We start from the raw sequence: 5,698 nt of genomic DNA, 5'->3' as shown, positions 1-5,698 counted from the left end.
GGCCTTGCTGTTTAGGCACGCCAGCTGAATTTAAATTCTTTTTAGACATCTAACTTTGTCTCCTATCCACATCTCACTAGGCCCTCATCCTTACCTGCCTCTTAGCCCTGCTTCCAGGTGGAGATGTCTACCTGTGATAGACTGGAGACAAATAGTTTTAAAGAGTTTATCTCTTGCACACACCTCCACCAGCCAAGGGACAAGACAGAACTGAGGCCGACTGAACCTTTGCTCACTGGCCCGGAGGGTGGTTCTCACTTTGGGATCACTGAAGAGGAACCTCGGGGATTCTTAGTTCTAAACCCTTGCTTGGGGAGGGGGTTGGGGAGGGAAGAACAGAGTTCGTTGAATATGACAACCCTGCCCGTTACAGAACCCTTTCCTTTGTCACACGGGGAGGTGGAAATGTCCTCCAGCCTGCAAGACCCAGCATGGTGGCCCACTGTCTGTACCTTAACTCTAGAGATGCCTCTGCTGTCAGTCCTCCCTGGCAACAAGCCAGCCCATGAGCAGTGGCCCTTGGCTTTCTCTGGGAGATTTTGCCCACGTACCAGACCACTTGGGGAAGCTACTGGCAGCTATGTTTGTTACAGGGGACTCAACCCCTCAGATGCTGTTGATTGGACCAAGAGTGGACACCTAGCTCAACGTGGTCCAATCAGAGGCCCTTTTTCCTGGAAACTTGCAATTATAACTAAGATAGTCCCATCACGGTATGGGCTGGTTTCTTATAAAGAGAAGCAGAAAAAAAATCATGAGGAATGACTAGCCTCGAAATCTGGGTAAGAGAGAAGAGAATTGGGCAGTGGAGAGGGTACCCCACTTCCCAGTTCAGTCCCTTCTGAGACCCAGCTGACTTCCTGAGCTTCAGTTCCATGAGACACTCCAGTATTGCTGGAATAAAAGGATCCTTTTGTGGTTGTTTAATACAGCTCTGACCTGCAGGGTCCTCAGTAATCCAGGCACGATCACATTTCCCTTTGCCCATCCCTGTCTCTGCTGTCATTCACATCCCTCCCTTCTGGAGACAGGAAGCAGGTCGCATTGTTTTCCTTATGGTGCAAAACAAGAGTTTTCCTCAAACACTGATGGGGTTTGAATTATTACTGACTATAATATGTTGACTATATTTGAAACGATGAAATTATTATTAATTTTTAGATACAAAAATGAAACTTTGGATGTTTTATTTAAAAAAAGAGTCCTTGTCTTTTCGAGTTACATATTGAAATATTTATGCCCCAAATGATATGATGTTGGGATTTGCTGCTAAGTAGTATTGGAAGGCAGGAAGTGGGTGAGGGCACAGATGAAACCAGGCTGACCTTGAGTTGGTAATTGTGAATCTAGATGACTGGGATTCATTGTACTAAGCCGTCTACTTTGATATATGCATGAAATTTTCATAATAAAAATATCGATGGGAATGTTTTCAGGGAATCCCTCTGAAATAACACAAAATTATCAGTATTAAAAAGTATGAAGAAACATTTTAGAGATCTAAAAGTGTGACTGCAAAAGCGGTCACCCCTAATGAAAGTGGGTTTTGTGAAGCATGTGGCTAATGTGTGAACAAAAACATGCCAGGTGTGTGTATCCCCCTTCCCTTGAATGAATTGTATTCAATTCATCTCTGGTGATGCAATCCAAAATAAAATAGTCTCAGATCTATAGCTTTCTTTTAAATTAAAAAAAAAAATTAACTATGTCATTAGCAGTTTTTATTTTATTAAAAATTATTTGGTAGAATTAAGTGTAAGAAACATTGCCTCAAAGTAGAATGTTTTCCTAATAGATTGAAAGCATGTGTGTCAGAAAATAAAGCATCTTGGGAGCTCTCCAACAGCTCTAAAAAGCTCACTGTATCTGTGTACACCTTCTTATTTAGAGGATTGAGTAGGAGGTGGAATATGCTTGTCGAGTATTCAAGAGCATCTGATTTCATTCTGTATGTATTTCTTATGATTAAGGGCGATCTTCTCTGGAAGTGTGCATTTGGGGAGAAATATTAAAAATTTTCATTTGAAGTTGTGATTGTCCGTTTCACCTCCATGCCTATTCATTTTCAAGGTGGCCAACGTCTGTTCTCTGTAGGAGGACCCAAGGGGACCATCTGCTCCTGGTTATGCAGCCTCACTACCCTGATTTTATGGTTACTCTCACACTGTGGGCACATTTCGGGCCCCTCCTCTGAGACCAGGAGTCTCTGGCTGTGTTCTTTTTGTCTGACTGTCCATTTCTTTTCATCAGTGCCTTCGCCCCTTTTCTCCATTCATACCACAACTTCCTAAACCAAGGCTCCCGTTGACTTTGGCTGGACTTGGTAACACTCCGCTCATGACCGGCCCTCCTTTTGTAGCCTTGTGCATGTGTACTCGAAGCCATGCATCCTACCAGGTTGCAACTCCTTTATTTCCAAGTACTAAAGACCTCCTCTCTACCTGATGGAAACAAGAGTTCATCGCAAGCACATTTTTCATCGAAATGCATTGGGGCCAGAAAAGAAGAACAAGAAAACTCATTTCTCTACTCAAGGGCCCGATGAACTCATCCATTGCATCTCCAGGTATTCACCAGTTGGGTAAGACTAAAGATTTAGAACTACATGGACAGCACTAAAAAATCTTTCTGTTAATGTGAAATAGTTATAGCACAAAACAATGAAGCAAATAATATAACTGAGTCAATGAACCAATTAATAGTTGACATCATTTTCCATGGAGTTGTATTTTTTTACATAAGAGGTGACATTAATAACAAGTGAAACCTAGACCAGGCTGCTCATCACTACATCCCTAACCTAACGTAAATTTTAGTTAAAGTGCAAATTTCAGACTTTAAAATAATGTTTAATTTAAACTATTTTAAAGAAACATGCAAATGCCTTTTAAACATCCACAATTTCTTCTGTGGATTGTATTGCTATAGATGTGACTGACTATGAAATGAAGTATAATATAATTATATATAGTATATTATAACTAAGAATAACACAGTAACATTGCTTAAGGTCAGACATAAGAAGAGTTTTGTTGAATCTAGTTAGTGTGTTCAGACAACAACTTCAGATGTTCGATAAATGGCTTTTGAATATTTTTGTCTAAGACCCTTGAGAAGTAATATATTTTATATAGCAATACAGTAAGCCCTGAAGTAACTTATTACCTAAATATTCTGACATATTCTATTATATTCCTTTTTTCTTTTTTTAAAGGTTTTGTTATGAGCCATAAAGCCGATTTCACAAACCACTTCTACAAAGTAACTTGCAGTTTGTAAAACATTGCTTTATTAACAAATAAAGACATAGAATATCTAGTAATGAAAAACACGCATATAGCCACCGCAAAGCTTTGAAAAATCCTAACATCTTGTTGTGTTTTAGATTATGTTTATTTTTATACTTTTATTTTTTTATTTTTTAGGCGAGGCAACCCTCGGTTGACCTCACAGATTGCAAGGAACTTGTCAGCTTACAATCCTATTTTTTATCTTTTACGCTACAGCACCCGGTCTTCCTAGGTGGTCTCCCATCCAAATACTGACCAGGCTCGACCCTGCTTAACTTCTGAGATCAGACGGGATCGGGCTTGTTCAAGGTGGCATGGCTGTAGACTAGATTATTTTTTTAAAACATTGCAAAATCAAAGGCTCCCGTGTACCCCTCCTGGGTCCCGCACAACTCCTTCTGTCCCAGAGTCAAGGGCTATTTTGAATTTGGTGGCTGTTGTCCCATGCCTGCTTTTATATAATTACTACAAAGGTATGGATCCTCAGGCGATACATAACATTGGTTTCCAGATTCATGAATTGGAAACAAAAGTTATCATATTATCCAGCAACTTATTTTTTCTCTAATATTATGTTTTTAAGATTTATCCATACTGATAGAGTGCTACTTCATTCACTTTAACTGCTGCGGGATTGCACTGTATGAATATTCTGTGCTTTATTATCCATTCTGTTAATGGGTCTTTAAGTTGTTTGCAATATTTTATTATTATAAACGATGTTGCAAAAATCTTCTTGTACATGTCTCATTCTGTACCTAAGCTAAAATTTTCCTAGGATGCATGAACAGAAGTAAATGGCTGGATAATAAGCTTTATCACGTGTGTGCGCGTATTACCACAAATCGCTTGGTAAAATGACTTATATCCTACTTTCAGTGTATGAGAGTTGCTACTTTGCTATATCTTTAACTGGTCTCATGGTCTCACGGAAGATTGCCTCTGAGCTGAAGCACCAGCTGTGCCTTCGATGGCCCATTCCAGTTTCTATCAGGCCTGCTGCTTCTGGATGGTGTGGTTTGTCATTCTATCGTCGGACCCCATGTTCATGGGTGCACGCTGTACCTCCTTTGCTGGACGATGGGTCCCCAGTTGGATCTATGTTGTATGGGAGTCCTTGTCTGTAGTCATTGTGTAAACCACCAGATAATGGTGTGGGCTGGGGCTTGCGGGCAGGAAATGTAAACCCATATCCGGGATGGAACTCATGGCGTGAGGGTAAGTCATTTATGATGGAGGGGGCCAGTGCAGACGACTTGCCATCAAGAGATTAGCTGCTCTCGTAGAGAAGTAGTGCCATCAGGAGCTCGGGATGGGTCTCTGCTGCTGGCGGTTGGACGTCTAGAAGTGGCAGTAGCTAGGATGGCCTTGGAAGTGGAAGTACATGCTGTAGGACCCTCACTTGGCCTCCATCAATGCAAGGGGATCTCTTATTCAGGTTCCATTGTTGTGGACTGAATGTTTGTATCCCCAAAACTCATATGGAAGCCTAATCCCCAATGCAATGATATTTGGAGGTGGGGACTTTGACAGGTAATTAGGTGATGAGGATAGAGACCTTATAAATGGCAGTTGTACCCTCATAAGAAGAAGAGACACAGAAGAGCACGCTCTCTCTCTCTCTCTCTCTCTCAATCTCTCTCTCTCTCTCTCAATCTCTCTCTTTCTCTCTCTCTCTCTCACTTTCTCTCTCTCTCTCTCACTTTCTCTCTCCCCCAACCCTCCACCCCTCTCCCTCTCCCCCACCTCTCTCCCATGTGAGGACATGACAAAATTAGCCCTTACCAAAATTAAGATATCAGATCTGCTGGTGCCTTGACCTGTTGGTACCTTGACGTTAGACTTCTAGCCTCCAGAACCATGAGAAATAAATTTCTGTTGTTTAAGTCACTCAGCCTATATAGTAATTTATTATAGCAGCCCAAACTGACTAAGATATTCATCATGCTAGTTGGAGTAGCCAGTGATGAAGGCTGGCTATAGCGTCAACAAGATGAATAATTTTTGTAAACTTGGTTGTTTAGAGTCTCTTCTGTAGTGGACCCTTTCCTCTTCCCCCCCGCACCCCAGCTTTATTGAGGTATAATTGATGTATGATCAACTACAAATATTTAAATCATAAAATTCGATTTGTTTTAACATAAAATTAATTTAAAATCTTTAATCGGTATAATAACATCCTTGCCTCCATTAAATCTACCAAGTATAGTTTAGTCTTTAACTGATGAATTATCATATACTCTTCATTTTTTTATTATTTGCTCAATTAATTCAGTTGACCTTTGAACAAACTAGGGGTTAGAATCTACATGTGGCTTTTTTTTTTTTTAAGCGAGACAACCCTCGGTTGACCTCACAGATTGCAAAGACCTTGTCAGCTTACAATCCTTTATTTTTAATTTTATTTA

At 40.5% G+C, this 5,698-nt stretch overlaps 1 pseudogene; it reads right to left on the bottom strand.

The window, feature by feature from the left end:
- Positions 1-3,497: 3,497 nt before the first annotated feature.
- On the bottom strand, positions 3,498-3,616 carry LOC111743479 (annotated as a pseudogene).
- Positions 3,617-5,698: the final 2,082 nt, after the last annotated feature.

This window comes from Pteropus vampyrus, unplaced genomic scaffold, assembly GCF_000151845.1.
Source record: "Pteropus vampyrus isolate Shadow unplaced genomic scaffold, Pvam_2.0 Scaffold114, whole genome shotgun sequence".
Taxonomy (NCBI): Eukaryota; Metazoa; Chordata; class Mammalia; order Chiroptera; family Pteropodidae; genus Pteropus; species Pteropus vampyrus.
Note: the sequence above shows the minus strand (reverse complement) of the source record. Positions and strands in the feature narration are given on the sequence as shown.